Source organism: Hesperophylax consimilis, chromosome 10 (genome assembly GCF_061612785.1).
Source record: "Hesperophylax consimilis isolate HC1 chromosome 10, BYU_Hcon_1.0, whole genome shotgun sequence".
In the NCBI taxonomy this organism is placed as follows: domain Eukaryota; kingdom Metazoa; phylum Arthropoda; class Insecta; order Trichoptera; family Limnephilidae; genus Hesperophylax; species Hesperophylax consimilis.
The window spans coordinates 4,780,677-4,798,357 of NC_142845.1; the positions used below are offsets into that span (position 1 = coordinate 4,780,677).

General features: G+C 33.8%; 1 protein-coding gene across 4 annotated transcripts in view; it reads left to right on the forward strand.

Moving 5' to 3' along the window:
* The window catches only part of Ypel (Yippee-like), a 349,849-nt gene that overhangs the window by 232,443 nt on the left and 99,725 nt on the right, over positions 1 to 17,681 (forward strand). For 2 of the 4 annotated variants that reach the window (XM_089636520.1, XM_089636522.1), the window contains exon 1: positions 12,002 to 12,423. The exons of 1 other annotated variant lie outside the window; for it this stretch is intronic. The gene's annotated coding sequence lies outside the window, so the exon portion shown is untranslated. Of the gene's footprint in view, positions 1 to 10,765; positions 10,864 to 12,001; positions 12,424 to 17,681 lie in introns of those variants that run through there. One more of the 4 variants, XM_089636521.1, reaches the window with a different exon arrangement.

Below are 17,681 nucleotides of genomic sequence, written 5' to 3' on the forward strand. Positions count from 1 at the left end.
TTTGTTTTGCTGTTATTATTTTGATTTTCTTAGGTAAGTAGATACAATAATACAATACTTATATGTAATAACTCGCATTTTTCCGGCACACTTATTAGTTTTGAGAAATGTTTTTAGGTTTTTTATTTTTTTTTCATACGTAAATTATTCATATTAATTTTTATTAAATACATGTTGTAAACCTGAAACAATTTTTTTTAATCAAATATCATTAAAAAATTACAAAAAAATAAAATTCTTTATATTTCATTGCATATGCATGTAAATATACAAAATATATTTTTTTCCAGAAAAATAAATAAATCATGCATTTAAGGGTTAAGAAAATTGGTTGAGGAATGTGAGAGATGTATGAAGGGAGATTAGGTGGTTAGAGTGTACAATGTATGGGTGTTATGATTGAAATCTATTTCAGATGTAAGAATTCATAGCGTTATTTGTGTTTTGAAAGTATAAAGTTGGATTTCAGTTTTTAAATTGTAATAGAGAAGGTTGAAGATTTTAGGAGCTAGGTAGATGAATTGTCTTTGTGCCTATGTAGTATTTAGAATATATGTATATAAATTATCACTGTGTTGAAAAAAATATTTAAACAATTTAATTTTTGGTAAACTTGTTTCCTTTAAATATCCATGTATTATGCACTTTTCCTCCAACCTTCAGTCTTACAATATACCCCCTAATAGGGTATTTTCACTGTTTTCTTTCAACTCTCAAAAAAATAAAGAAAAAGAGTACCACAGTGAAAGTATTTTAATTTTATTTTTATATTGACAAATACATTTTCAATAACGATTTATAATGTGTCATTTTCGATTTGCCGCCAAACAACATGTTCATTTTTTTTTATTTGTGGATTCGGCGGGCGGCGTTGACGTCGGGCATAGTTGGTAACAGCCGTCTTACCAACCAGTGGCGGTTTCTATGGCATAATGACGTTGTAGCCAGTTGGAACCGTTTCGGGATGTGCGGTTTTAGATCGTTGTTGAAATCAGTAGTTATGAATGAAAATATCAAAATGACATATTCTTAGTGCGATATACATAATCAGAAAAATATACTTAAAATCTTCCATAGAATTTAACTGTATTCGTAGTTTGTGAAAATACCCCATTGCGGATGTTTAAACAAAAACAAGTCTATGTTACGAACGCTAATTTATTTTTAGGCATCTTCATAATGACACTGAGGTAAATTTCTCAGTATTACGTCACTTATAATGGCGTGCGTGTCTCTCAAAACGCTGAGAACTTGTTTGTTTTCCCTTTGTAGAGTAATTATTATATCAGTAATGAAGAGAAATGCTGTAATTTCTTTGAATATTCATAACTGTTTCTTGTTCGTACCATAATTATTTAGTTTATCTTAACCGAGTAACGAGTCGTGTGGAAGTGGAGAGGGGCCTACCTACCTACACCCAGTGCTTATCCTGATATGGCTTTATACCTCACTTTCTATTCTCTGTACTCTCGACCTCGGCAATTGTATTTATTTACCCGAGTCCGAAGTTCTCTAAAGTGTACTTTTGCTTCCATGTTATTATTTGTAAAGAGAAAGTTGTCACAGGAGTATTTTCGTTTATTCCTTTAATGGATCGATTCCAATCATAGAATGCTAAAAAATATCATATACCTAACACTTGAACACTATAAAGGTTTGAAGCACCTCGGTGCTTGAAAGTATACTTTTAATTATTATAACCTTTCATTATTACGACGGGTTGTTTCTCAGAATTTGAACAATTCATCAAATTTAAATGTTAATTTTCAAGTTCTGTAAAGGTTCTATTCAAGTTCTGTTATTATATCATTCTTGGCCAGTTGTTTAGCTGAAATAATAACATAACTTAAATAAAGCCTTTATAGAACTTGAAAACAACATTGAAATTTCATAAATTGTTCACATTCTGTGAAACAACCCGCCCTTCTAGAAGTAGAGCTTTTAGTGAATCTATTTTGAATAAACCTTTTTGCTGAAGTAGTGTCCTTTAGTGAACTTGGATAAAATTCTTAATATATCGGAACACGTGTTCATGCACCGCATTTGCCTTGATAATATATAATCACGAAATATTATGAATTTTATTAGCACGTGTTCCGACATCCTAACAATATATTTTACTAAAAGTTTAATAGGAAACCAATTAATTCACTCGTAAGGGCCTGAAATCCCGTTTTTAACCGGATTACAAATAATTTGAAGATATTCTCAATAAATTAGCCCTTACTCTTTTTTCTCCGTGTGCGTACAGTGTACATAACTCTTTTGGCTACTTTCGATAAAAGACGAATTTTTTACCAATACTCATTTATTCATCACGCATAACACAATTTATTTCAACAAGTAATAATTTGAAGAGATTCTTAATAAATTAGCAATTATCATTTTTCTCCAGGTAAAACGTAGAAGTAACGAAATGGAAAGAATTAAAAAGATAAAAACCTGTACAAACTTTGGCGAAAATGCCCAGATACATGATTTATTCGACTATTAGATTCCCACGGTCCGTGGTTACTCCGCGGAGTGGTAATATCCGACGCACCTACATATATTTTTATAAATTATATCTCATAGCTATACTATGAGATATAATTTATTTACTAAGGTCTACCGGTGCACTTTGCCGAGACGACCGACGGTGGGTGAACAACCCGTGAGATAAAGATACGCCTGGAGCGTTCGAAGAATGTCATTATGAGCTCCGTCCTCGGATAAAACTGTAAATGTGACTCTTTCTTATGATAATTATTATCCTCGAGGTACATTTTTGATTGAATTACGGTGTATTGTTGTTCCTACTAATTATTATGATCGGTGAAAAGTATTTTTGCTAGTGATTACAGTACAGGTTTGGACCCTTTGCCCACATTTCAAGTATATAATATGTCTGATGTTTATTAATTAAAATACGATTTTATTTATAAGGCGTTTATTTTTCACTTGTTACACGTTCAAGGGAGAGTGTCAAGACGCCAATAGCACGGCACGCACAATCGTATATTTTTATAATAATATTATGTAATTTAATCGCCGAGTTTGAAACGTAACTTCCAGTAATAAAAACAAAAAAATCAATTTGTTCTGAAAAAACACGAAAATAAATAAATAGTTACTGCTAAGTATTCTATTTCTCCAATATGTTTGGACCCCGTTGTTTACAGTAAAAAGAAGCACGACAATTTGGTTTTTCTGCCGTGCTATTTTGATCTACGTATTTTTTCCATTCAGTGTTCTGGGTAAATATAACCTACGTGCTAAAAGCAGCGTTTCTACGTTTTACATAGAATTTTCCTTTATCACGGCATATTATTGGGAAGGTAATAAATAGACTAATGCATACGCGGCATCATATGTAGTTACGTATTGCGCCATTATTGCAGTCACAAAATACATAATCAGTTATTATTATAATTATCACAGTATACAACAGTATACATAACTCTGCAAATAGAAATAACCGATCAATTGGGTAATTGGCTGTATCTAAAGCAAAATGATAAATCACTGGGAAAAATAATGGTGTTTACTAAAATCCAATCTCAGCTAATTATCTATGATTATAATATTGTTATGATTGTTTACAATAATCAAATATCCTAGTAGGTACTTACAGAAGCAAACTAAAATCAAAAACTAAAATCAAACTGAAAAGGACCTCCAGTATATAATAATGTACAGTACAAATTCAATAAACAATCGCAAAATATCAAACAAATCCCAATTTAACGCTATTATTAATTTATTATTTAAGTAATATATTTATTTTATTTTCATCAGCCCATGGTGAAATTGAATCCAAATCGCTTTGCAATTTTGTCATAAATCTTCATAAGTAATTTGAGATCGTCAGCAAAAAGCAGGCAAGTGGCATATTTGATGCAATCTTGAATGTCATCAATTAAAATTATAAATAGTGGCCCTAGGTTTGACCCCTGTGATACTTGAGGGAATGCAGAAACATATTATACATATATTATATTTATTTATTTATTTTTTACATTTGTTAAAAAGTAATTGGTGTGAATTATAAATTGTAAATTTGGTCAAGTTTTTTTTTAGTACGTTAATTTTTTTTAAAGTAATTTTTGTAAACGTTCAAAACATACAAGAGGTAAATTATAAAGCGAAATGATAACATTATACAAGAAAAATGTATAGTGGTAAAACATACAGAAGAAAAACATAATAAACTCGTAAGATTAACTTTGTTAGATTGCAGCATTTTATTCATATTTTTCCTTCCCGTGTCCTTAATCCAAGTCTTAATACTTATTTTAAAGTGGGTATTTTTTTAATGGTTTTTATTGCAAGAGGGAGGATATAAAATAGTTTTATACAGAAATATTACAAATTTCTTTTCCCAAAAATCGTTTTAGTTGTAGGTCGGTGAAATGAATTTTGTAATGAGGATCTTGTGAATCGGCTCAAGTTTGCGTGTGTAAAGTTATCCTGGTTTATGAATGCATAAATTAAAATATCTTTTGAACATAATTGTTTCACAGACATTACACTCAGGGAAATAAAAAGATAGTCTGTAGGGGTTCTGATGGGGACTCTCAAGTATAATTTTCAAAATTGCCTTTTGTGCTGTGAGGACTGGTTTTGAAATTGAGTCGCACGAACTTCCCCATCCGATAAGACCATATCGTACATGAGACTGGCCTATGGCGTAATAAATTTTAATTAGTTGGTAATAATAAATAAACTCGTCCAAACTTGATCCACTATCAAAACGCGATGAACGATGCGCGTAGATCGGATTCGTTAGTCTTAATTAGAACGTTTGGAGAGTTGGAGGTAAAAAGCGAAACCTATTTTTTCGCTTAATGTCTCATCTGAAGACCAAATCATCAATGTCGAATTATTATTTAATTGCCCAGTCTATGTATTCTCTCTATAACAGAATTGAACACGAAGTTATTTTTGTGAAATAATACATTATATCTAGTATGCTTCGGATTGCATGTAAAGACATGTTCATAGCGTCAGGACAGTCAAATCTTGAATTAACAATTTTATACAATAAAAGGAGATTAAATATTTTTCGTCTTTCAGATAATTTAGATAAATTGAGTTTACTTCGTAAGTCTACATAATTGATTTTATTTACAAGAATACCAATTTTTAAATTAATAAAGCATAAAAAAATCGATTTGGAAGAAATGAGAGTTAAAATCAGGAGAAAAAATGCATGAATTATATACTACTTGACTTCTAACCAGATGTGTGTAAAATAAATAATGGTTTTTAGATTATAAAAGTCTTATAAAACACGGTTTTTCTAATATTAAAAGTTTTATTCGATACGCTTAAAGAAAATCGTTCCACTTAGTTCGCTTCAATCTTTTCCCATCACTAACCATCCTTCCGACTGAACTGACGCATGACGGTTAAATGCACTGAAAAACAATATTGATTTAGTACGTGACTCGATAAATACTCGGTTCGCGGTACACTCGTTCTTACTCGAACTTCAGTCCACCAATTGCTAATTAATCATCATTATTTGGCAACGGTTTTTTCTGTCAAGCGAATAAAATGCTGTTATGATGATTTATTTCTTATTGCGTCAAATTTTTACCAGCGGTTTTTTTCACTTTTCACATTATTTTGTTCCCTTTTCAAAGTGTAATTTAGTCACTAACTTCTTTAAATATCGCTTTTCAATAGTACTATATCCAGAGTGGTAGATACTCTCAGTATCGCCCTGGTTAAAGTCCACCATTCAGAATCTGAACTTTTTTGAAATGGCATTAGCCGTGTTAAGTTAGGTTAGGTGTTTGACCGGCAAGTGGCTAAGTTGGCATCGCTTCTGGTTCCCACCCAGGCGTCATTAGAAATGTGGCGAGAATGTTTGTCTTTCTTTTTACAAAAAAAGTATTTAGCAGATCGGAGTAGCTGGGTATATTTTTTCCATCTTCAACACACAAGCCCATAAGCATTAGAGGTAAGGAGATATTAATATTTTAAGGACTAAAATAGACAGCATTGGATAGATAGAAAGAACCAACCGTCAAGCAATAATGACTATAAGCAATGAGGATAAAATAATAATAGAGCAAAGTTAAAGTGAGCAAAATTTATGTTCTGTACAGTAAAGCGCCCTTGAAGTGGTATTTCCAAAATGAAAGGACTAAGATGTAGGTATTATTTAATGATTGGTATTTACAAACGCCCTTGAGGTGATATTATTTCACAAAATTATTTAAGGCCGGTAGAAGGTACTAGGATTAAACTGTCGCAAGGACATAGACAAATAATCAGTGCCTATCCTACCTTATTTGCATTTGAAACTTTATTAAATAATTGCAAAAAATAAATCGAAGTTCCAGCTACGAATTGCACCAGCGCCGCGCCCGCCTCAACAACCGCCCTATGTCAAATGTCGCCAACGTCAGATTAAATTTTTCAACGTTTTCATACTGCGCATAATATTATATATTGAGCTGTACGCGCATTCACGTGAAGACTCGCTTGTGTTAATATTTTTGATAGTGTCTAACTCTAGGCAGTGCTTTTTAGAACAAATTCAATAGCAATTATTGACCGATCTGTTGGTACCTACATCTGTTAATTAGTAATAAGTTTTTAATGAGTTGACTTTCTTCCGTGATTCCGTCTTCCGAAATTTTTTGTCTTTTTTTTATTTATCTGAACAAATAACGGAAATTTTAACCCTTGAAACGTGAGGTAGCGAAGGAAATGTCTGTTTAACCCCTAAAGCCTCTGGCATTTTGCCACGTACCTTAGGAGAACTGTCAGAGTACAGATTTCGCTGTAGCTTACCGATGGTTTTGATTGTGATTACTATACTTTATACGAAACTAAGAAACATATTTACTCAGACAAAGGTATTATAAAAGTTATTATCATTTCACTTTTTTCGTATTTTCGTACCCTTCAGTACTTTCAACACTTTTGTTCAGTTTGCAATGTTTTATGTGTATTTCAAAATTGTTATTTACATTTTTTTTCCGTATAAACAAATACTGTTTAGAAATTAAATAAAATTTTCTTTCCTAGCTTATTAGATTTACCGGATTAAATCATCTAAAATAAACATAACTATTTCTAAATAATAAAATTTTAATCACATGTGAAAAATGTTATCAAAAACGCTAACCACATTTTTACTTAATTTTTTACTCCAATCGTAGAAAAATTGAGGTTAACACCCATTCTTAGCGAAAGGTTAACTCTATGCACGCCCACTGGTCATGAGTACAAAAGAAACCTTTCGGAAACTAGTTCTATAAGGGTACGTATACATTTACGAACCGAAACGCGAACCGTACCACGAATTACGGGAAAGGAACGAATCAACTGCAAGCGGCGTTTCGCGCAATTTGTGTTTGCTTCGTTTCTTTCCCATAGGTTGAGGTTCAGTTCGGAAGTTCAGCTCGCGGATGTATACGTAGCACTACAACTCACCAAAAGGTAAAATGTTAGTTTCATGCTACAATAAATGCTAGGATTTACACATCGAATGTTCAAGGTCTTTTGTATGCAACAATGCCATCATATCTAGGTAGCTCTCAGTGAGAAAATTATGATTTTACGAAATACTAAAACATGAAACTCTTTTTTTATGAACATATTTACGCTACTTAATTAACTAACTAACCATCACTCCGTTTCTCCGCAGGGATAGGCAGAGAGGACGGACCGCCAAACATCTCGGTCTTGGCACACACTCCTCGCCTCATTCACATTTATTACTCTTCTTTTATTCCGACTCTCGAAAAAAGTATCAGGTTCATTTGATCTTGCCATGTCTTCCTCGGGCGTCCCCGACTTCTCCAACCATTCAATTCCAAGACATACATTGTCCAAACACTTCTTATTTTTTCATCCATTCACTTTTACTGTAAAAAAAACTACATTTTATTCAATTTTCCAAGTCGTGAAAATCGTTAGTACCCAATTAAAAGACATTTTTTGTCAGACGATTAATTTTCTAAGAATATGCTTTTCAGCCGTGTAAAGAAGGACAACGTTCTAACTCCCCAACAAAGGAAATAATATGAAATAACATTTAGGCTGGGTTTTTTGGATTTTTTCGCGAAACTAATACCTAGTACTTACGCCTTATATTCGAGATTTTGAGGCGTTTTATGTTAAGAGATGTCAAAACAATATGCGCATCTCTTGGAGCTCGTTCCGCCGAGATATCGGTATCTGTTGGTGTTGAAATACTGTTATCTGGTCTCAGCCACGTCTGTGTTGGTGTTTGTGTGAATCCCCATGTATGCGGGTATCCGTGTACCGTGTATAGTGCGTTAGGCTGGGCCGTCAAAACTTTTTGTTCGAAACCTAATTTTGTAATATACATTGATGTATTAAATTTAGATGAGACATGAAGCGAAAACATTGGTTCCGCTTTTTTTACCTCCAATTGACCTCCAACTGACCTCCAACTCTCCCAACGCTCTAACTAAAACTACCTAATCCGGTATATGCGCATCGCTTATCACGTTCTAATTGTGGAACAAGTATTAATATTTGTACGCAGTTGCGCCTTTAATTATAGCTCTATGATAATACATAGAACTTCAGACTTATGTGGAATGCTTCGGGAATCCAGATTCATTACCAATAATAGTATTTGGATGATTTTTATAGCGCCGTTCTTGTGCAAAATCACCTCAAGGACGTTGTGTACAAGTATATAATACAATTCTTCAATGATCTATGTTGTTACTAACTATACATGGAGATAATATATAATACAATACTTACCTGGTAGGTCACTTGAGATTAACAGTTAATTAACATTAACTAATTGTTTATTAGCGAAATTTAGTTACAGGATTTAGGAAATAATTGGATATAACCAGAGATGTGCAAAATGGGTACCCAAAACCATTTGAAATGCAAAATGGAAATGGGTCAAAACTTTTCCATTTGAAAATGCAAAATGCAAAATGGTTTTTAGAAAAGCATTTCAAATGCAAAATGCAAAATACCTATTTTCAAAATGCATTGACAATGCAAAATTGTTTCTCAGGTCAAACAGTTAAAATAATTATAGAATTTTTAAACAATTTTGTCATTTAGTAATGTACATCAATGTAGAACAAATATATTACATGATGGTCAATCCAAAAACACCACGACTACAGATTATGAAACCACAAAAAAATTGCGCGGAACTAATGTTGCCAACGTAAAAACATAGAAACTGCTATCTAACATTTAATATTACAGCGTCATGGCCCCATGTTCAGTATTTGAATCAGTACTTTTTGTAATGGTATCACTCAATTGCCAGGGCTCTTACCAGGGAGCAACTTGACAAATGTAAATTATCTCTCATAGCGAGGTTGAGGACCGACTGATATTTGGGGCTTATGAAAAAAAGATGAGTGGAGATAGTAGGAAGAATGTTGCAAAAAAGCATTTAAAATGGAAAATGCATTGAGAAAAGCATTTAAAATGCAAAATGGTTTTTAGAAAAGCATTTAAAATGCAAAATGGAAAATACCCATTTTGCATTTTGTATTTCCATTTAAAATGGATTTATTTGAAATAAAGCACATCTCTGGATATAACTTGTCTTTCTGTCAGGATTGGTATATTTAATTTAAGGGTATGACAGCTTAAAAAGGTAAGTTTTTAGTTTAGACCTGAATTCTGTTGGACTTGTTGCGGATCTTAGTTCTGGAGGGAGTTTATTCCAAGCCTTCGGCGCAGATATTCCGAAAGGGCGATCATCAAACTTAGTATTTGGTTTGCGCTTAGGTTCCATCAGTCTGCCTACAGCTGCTGATGTTGCTGATCTAAGAGTTGACTGAATGTGAATTGTAGAATGAGTAGGGGACGCACGAGGAAGACATGGCACAATCAAGTGAACTAGATACTTCTGTCTGGTCGTGTCAAGAGTCGGAATAACAGAAGAGTATGTATGAATGTTAATGAGGCAAGTTGTGTATGCCAATATTGGCGGTCCATCCTCTCTGCCTACCCCTGCGGTGATGGTAACATAGTTACTACTCTACTTGTCCCATATTCAAGCTTTTAATTCTTGACCATGAATTTTTATATTCTAAATAATTACAAGCATCTTTTGAGACCTCTAAAAGAATGATATCTCTTAAATAAATCTCTAAACATTATAAAACAAAGTCGCTTTCCGCGTCTGTCTGTTTCTGCGCTTAGTTCTTCTAAACTATGCAACGGATTTTCATAGGATTTTAGAGATTTTTCATTTAGAGATTTTTTACGGAATGTTTATAATTTTTTTTTTTTTTTACAGTGAATGCCTCACAAGAGTCCCAACTGCTCCCGTCTGGAGCCAGTGAGACTATGGCATCCCCGATTGGGGGATGTTTTGAGGCTGAAGGTAAGCGGGGAAGGGAAAGAGGAAGGTGGGGAAGTACCTGGCTATTCAGATTTAGTCACTAAACACGGCTAAAGCCATTTGGAGCAACGTTTCAATTCTGAATGGTGGTCTTACACCAGGGCGATACTGGTAGTATCTTCCACTCTGGAACGTGCCGCAAATATACTATATATATTATTTTAATTAATTAATTGTGAAATAACACAAATTAATCAAATAAAATTTATTTGCGCACGCCGGGTTCGAACCCGCGACCTTCGGAATGGCAGTCCAATGCGTTACCACTGGACTATGCCGGCCGTCAGATATATGCATATTATATTTATAGAATGCAGAGAAAAGAGATATTGTGTCAACGCTTTATTAGCAGCAGACACATACCTGGACGGATGACGAACCTCGTGCTGGCACTGTTGGTGGACGCGGTGGAATCTCTCGCTGCAGCAGCTGGTCCAGTTTCTACACCACCTAGGATTCTTGCTGCAGAGTATCCATCTTCTATCTTCTTGTCACCTGTTCCTGTACTTATTTTTACTTAAATTAACTTCACTTTATTTTACTTTGTAATATTTATATATTTTTTAATACCTGCATCAACTGTAAAGCGCCCCTGAGGTGATATCTCACAAAAGCGGCGCTATACAAATTTTCCAATAAATAAACTCCGTACTTTGACTGTCCACCCTTGTGTACAGGTTTTCCGGCTAGTTCACCCACACTAACCTATCGCAGGTATAATAATTTGTGTGTATTATGTAGTCTCGTGTGTGGGAGTTTCGTTTGAGGGTGTGTGTGTGTGTAAGTCTCGTAATATTCTCATTGTGTCAGCTGTCTTCTGTCTGCACTGAATAATTTATACGCTACGCAATATATTTATAATATTACACGAACTGGTTGTCGCAAGACGTGTTTGGTTGGTTATTATTGAATCGATAAGAAACAAAATCGATTTAATGATTAGATACGATTTTTCTCTAATAAAAACCCCGTCACAACACATTAAAAATGCTTTATTTACATTCCGATAAAAAAATAAAAACTTAAATAAATTTCTACCGCTGATAGCTCCGAAGTAACTTGTAACCTCTCTCATTCTTTCTTATTACGACAGATCTCTTAGCGGCAGGATCAAATTGCATCGGCAGACAAGGGATTACGGTACTACCCGTCATTTTTTTTTGTTGTATTAAATTTTGGAAACACTTTCATCAACTTTTTCGAGGTGAACGCTCTTTGTGGGCATTAGTTCGATTACACCGTTGATGGTGTAAAAGCATTTGAATTTACAAAGCGTGGGTGATATGAGTTATAAGCCATTGATAATATCACTCTCTCATTTGTTTTTGATCGGCCCTTTATAGTTATTATTTCCCTTCCGCATTGAACACAAAGAGATCTCGCACGTGGCCTACGGTTTCCCGCTCTCTTTGTGCTGCCTCCCCCTCGCACTCCCCCGCCACCTCGCCTCCGCTGTCCTCTGACAGGCCCCTTCACCTCCCCCCCCCGTGCGCTTCCGCGTTCCGCCCGCCTCTCCATATGTTCGGAGCAGTTCGTAAACACACGATCAGCTGTTTCGTTCTTCGGTTCTTTGTGCCCTCAAAGTAGCGACGAGCGAGTACCGAAACCAAACAGAAAACAGTACGCAGCCGGGATCGAGGGAGGAACGTTGTGTCTTCCTGCGCCTCTGATACTTTTAACACGTAAAACAAAAACAATCGCCACGATATTCGACTGTTTTGGAACGAACGATAGAAACAAACGACCAATTTAGCTGATACGCTTCTGTTTATATAGCGAAACAAAATCGTTATATCAGCAACAGGGTGATTTCTTATTTTTTCATTGTTTTTTTATATCGTGTGTGGCAGTGTTGTGATTCTGTGTTGATATTATTATTGTCGTTTTCACGTGTCGATTGGCTGTTGATTGTTGATATTGCCATCGGTGAAATTGTTGTGCTTTGTCGTGCCTAGCAATAATTGAAAAGAGTGCACGCTAGTCTCAAACGTGAAATAAAATCGTATTCGTTCGTGCACTTTTGTGAATTTTCCCAATTTCTGCGCTGGTGACAGATTTATAAGGTGAGTACCTAATTTCCCAATACTGGCGGCTCGCGACTTTTAAAGTCAAAGTTGCTAAGATTACAAAATACTACTTTATTGATGCTGTTGTAAGTGAAAACTATTTTTGGGAAAATTTTGCCTTTTCAATCTTAGCACTCTGGCGTACTTAAAAGTCACAAGCCGCCAAATATTTCCCAATAAAACTTCCGTTATTCGTTGGAAAAAGACAATACAATACCACAAGAAATTCCTGTGTACGAATTTATTAAAATTATTTTACAACTGACAGAAAACTGGATACTTTCTCAGCGTATTTATATCAAGAACAATGGTTGATATAAATAAATTTTGTAAACATTTTCTTTGTTCATGTTTTATAATTACGTTTTTACCTTCTGGATAGAGAATTGTTTTTTAAATAACCGATAATAATCATAATTGACGGCCTCCCTGGTCGAGGGTAAGGCTCTGGACTAGCATGCTAATCCTGGCATGCGCAAGTTAATTTTATTTGTTATATTGTGGTATTTCACAATTTATTTATTATTTTAAATCAATATGTAGTGTAATTGCGGCTGGTTCCAGAATTGAAAATACTCTCAGTATCGCCCTGGTGTAAGACAATCATAATGGCTTTAGCTTTGTTTGGTGACCAGATATGAATATCTAGGTACTCCCCCACCTCCCTCTTCCCTATCTTCTTCCCATCCCAATACCTTTAACCTTATTCTTTACCCCAATTGGGGATGCCATAGTCTCACTGGCTCCAAATGGTTGGAAGCAGTTAGAAGCAGGGGGCGGTATTCACAAAAAAAACATAATATTTTTTTCAGTATTCAAGGCCAGACTATTTTTTTATTTTATAGTAGGAATTGGTTTATTTATTATTATTTTTTATATAATGTTGACAAAAAATTATTCCATAAAATATAATCATTTTTTTAGATTTGTTAGACTGTTTATTCATAAATTTTTGTTAGGCTTGAGGTAAATAAATATACTTGAAAATCATTCGACTATTCCACAAAAAGTAGCCAATAACACGAAAGTTTAAATAGTTGAAGGTAGCTATTAGTTCCTAAAGGTACGGGCAGTAACCTACCTTTATATGATTACAAGTCTCCATCGACCTTCAAAGCCTCTCGGAATTTTACGAATTTCCCTACAAAAGGTTCTCTTTTCGAATGCGGTAAGTCTACCCAGTATTTGGGTCGACTATAATAATTATTAGGAAGAATTTGAATGTGGATTACCGACGTTGCACAGTGGGAGAAATCCGATACTAGGACCAAATAACTCGGCCTATTGCACGGAATTATTCTTTTTATTGCGATTTTATGATGTTATTTCTAACTTTATTACATTTTATGGAGGTTTATTTTATAGTAATGTTGTACAAAAAATATATTAGGAAAGCCTCAGATTTTTTTTTCTTTTGATGGATAGTCTTACCTACAAATTTTGAAATTTTTGGTAAAGCTATAAGATACTTTCAGGAACATCTTTTCCGTCCATGCTGCAGTAGAGATCTTAGTCGTACATTTCTCTTCACTTTGCTGAGATGTCTGATTCCTGTAAAAATGATTGTGCAATATATTATTATTATATTATGCAAGTTGTTAGTGCAGTTAAAATAAATTAGACGTATGTATGAAAAATCCTACGCATTTAAAAAAATATTCCGGGGAACAGGCAAATAAGAACATCTCAATAATATTAGTATGTACCCTGAACTTTAATATTCACACACAAGAAAAAAATATATTTCACAAAATCATTAAATAAAATCCTTTTTAAGATGTATGAAGAATTACGACTGAAAACGTTACCAAACTCGTAGTAACGACATACCTATGTTTGACTAGTCCTCCCTAATTACTCCGGGCACTAATAGCTTTTATTTGAATTAAAATTTGCTTATCAGTTATCCAATAAATATATTAGTTGCGTTTTTCAGAATTTGTCACGAATAGTTGGTTCCCAGAATCAGACTTTCTCCCACTGTGCGTTGGCGGATTGTTTATGTCGGTTTTTCAGTGGTTTAAACTACACCCTTCCTAGAACAAAATCGTTCAACCTTTTTTTCCTGTAGTACCAACCTGTGGTACACTTGAAAACATCCTCATCAATATTTTCTAATGCAATATCGATTCGAATTTACAGTTTTTTTTTTGTAAATGTTTTATACATTTTGGTAATTGAAATTTTTCCTTTGCTTTAGCACTTTAAACGATGCACACAAACAATCTTATATAAAATATGTATTAGAAAAAAATGTACTATGTACTTTTTAATTTTTAAAATACGTAAATATGAAAATTCCTTTGCCATACAGCAATATCTCTAGAACTACGAACTCAAGTGGAAGTCATGAAATTTGGACAGCTTTACTGTCTGCAAATATTTTCATTTCATTTTCGTCGTTCGCCATAAAGCTTTGATATGATGTTTTAGCTGTCAAAAATAATAACAAGAAGCAATTATGTAAATTTGAGATGACTCCATTTCACCACAATCTTTGTAAATGCACAAAATTTGTTCGGTAAATTCCAGGGTTTGAAAATCACTTTCGCGGAATTTTATTTCGGTTTCCGCGAAAAGCTCACTCAACCACTGTAAATTTATTTGGCAAATCCACTTCCATAAGTTTGTGGTAGTTGTTAGTAGTACCCGAATTCCTGAAATCTGTACCCAATATTTATGTTACATCGTCCCACACTGTCAGTAAGAGTATTTTATTATCTAAACATTTTCCTGCTTTGGACATTGAATATAAACATAAAAATAAATAAATTATAAAAATGTATTTTTTCTTGGATTTCGACCCCTCCTACGTTAACTATCATATCTTAAAAATCTCGATTGTTGAGGAGAGCAGTTTAAAGTGTATTTTTAATGATACTGTGTCAATAATCCTAACGGTTTTTTAGGACAAAAAAATAAGACACATATCTTATAATACAAACCGCCCGGTTACGGTAAATGAAATTGTCTTGTTTTATATCCAAACTAAATACACGAAAAACTCTAAATGACCATTTTGTGGGTTACGATCGTTGATGTATTATACCAAATGGTTACGATAATTTACGTAGAAGGGGTCCGTCTGTCGAATGTTTATTTTTCTGATGTACATTTAAGAATGATTGAATGAAAATACAACCTCTTTCAGCTATCGGGAGATAGTTCCCTCTACGACTCCCTTTGAGATATATATTTTAAATAAAATAGATTAATTGTTATAAAATGTCGAATTATCGATAATTTCCGAATTAATACTTCACGAAGTTGATAATAATTGATTCCCACTGCTAATATCGTGTCCTGTGAATTGGATGAAATTGATACTTGATTTTATCGGCCCGTTATGCCGTTTGAAGGATCATAAAAACAGGTTTTATAACTTTCGCATATAATTAGATGATTTTATAGTAGATTTAATCTTTTCATTGCGTTGAGTCATCGCCAGAAGGACAGATGTACTTCTCGAGCTTGCTTTTAGACGGATAGTAAGCGAAATAGTTGATATTATCTCCATATCCACTGAAGAGATAAAGTCTAGTATTCACGGGTGAACATAACGTCGGAGGCCGAGTCATGCTCGTGAATACTACACTACTAAAAACCGATGCACATACGAGTATTACACATGTGTGTTAGGGGTGCGTCTGGTGTGCCTGAAATAACCTAAAACTAAAAACTACAGACTTTTAAAATCAGTGTATTTCTCACTATGCCAATCACACATAGAATACGGTAGAATTAACTTGGGGTAATACTTCTTCTAGTGCCCTCGACCCCATTATTAAAGCACAAAAATTAATCATAAAAATAATTCTCAAACTTCCTCTTTCTACCAGCACTGATATTATCTTCAATACTATCAACGTTATGGACATAAAACAGTTCTTTGCAAGATCCATCTCGATTAATTTACACCAAAACAGCAAAACACTATACAAACCAACTCAAACGATACACGATACCCGAGCCAAAAACAAAGAACTCCTTTTGCTAAAACCACCTTTGGGCAAAGACATTTAAAATACATAGCTTGCTAACTATACAATACCAGCCACTATTAGACGAACAGAGTCAATGACCAAATTCAAACATGAAATAAAGAAATGGATAACAAGTATTGGGCGTCCCACTATCACAAACATATGTAAACCAAATTAAACGTAAACAGTAACAACAATTCACATACAAAATAAAATAATAGATTCAATAATTTTATAATAGCCCCTTTGTAAGTAATCTTTAAGTACCTGGATACGTCTGTCTCGACACAGGTGTACCCTAGTGAGACAGATGTCGAAAAATTTATGTAAAAAACATTGATAAATAATTTTTTTTTTAAAACCTACATTTTCGTTACTTTGTAAGAAATGTGATTCAAATTTTTCCGTCATGGAAATTTATTCTTAAAGGCGATGCCATACGTAGTAATGCAAAATCATGTGTTTTTGGTTTGAAAATTTGGTCGCCTAGAAATGTTTCAGATGCTTTAATTAAATACTGCGAGTAGAATTCTTTTTATAAGAAGTCTTTTTATAAGCCCAGAAAAAAATAATGTATAGGCCTATGAAAACTGCTTTAAAGATTCAAAATCTCCTACTTACGAACCCATTTTCGGTTATGATTTTATTGTATAATGTGGCAAATTAAGTTATTTATAAAATGATCGGAAAAAAATTAAATATTTATGCCTGAACATCCACAAAATAAAATAAAAATCTTTTTGGCCATGTTTTTTTCTTGCATAAATCAAAACAGGCGGATGGTGTTAAGCGGGAATTTAAACCTTATCGCCATCTACGTAAGGGTTGTTATTGATAGCGGCTCGATTTAAAATATTACACGACGTAGTGCATCGCCTTAACAGATAATCAATTTATTTGGAGTCTGGGAGCCTGTGCAGTAGTCGTCATGACTAATCAGTTTATTTGTTAAAATATTTTCCGTAATCGTCGTCTCTAATCAGTTTAATTGTTATAAAATATGCGGTAGTCGTCGTGTCTAACCACTTTATTTTTTATAATATATGCAGTAATCATCGTCTCTAACCAGTTTATTTGAAATAAAATACGTGGTAGTCGTCGTCTCTATCTAGTTTGTTTGTTATAATATATACGGTAGTCATCACTACGACACGTGTCACCAGTTTGTTATAATATATGCGGTAGTCGTCGTTGCTTGCCAGCTTATTAATATAATATCTCCGGTAGTCGTCGTTCCTAACCAGTTTATTTCTTATAATATATGCGGCAGTC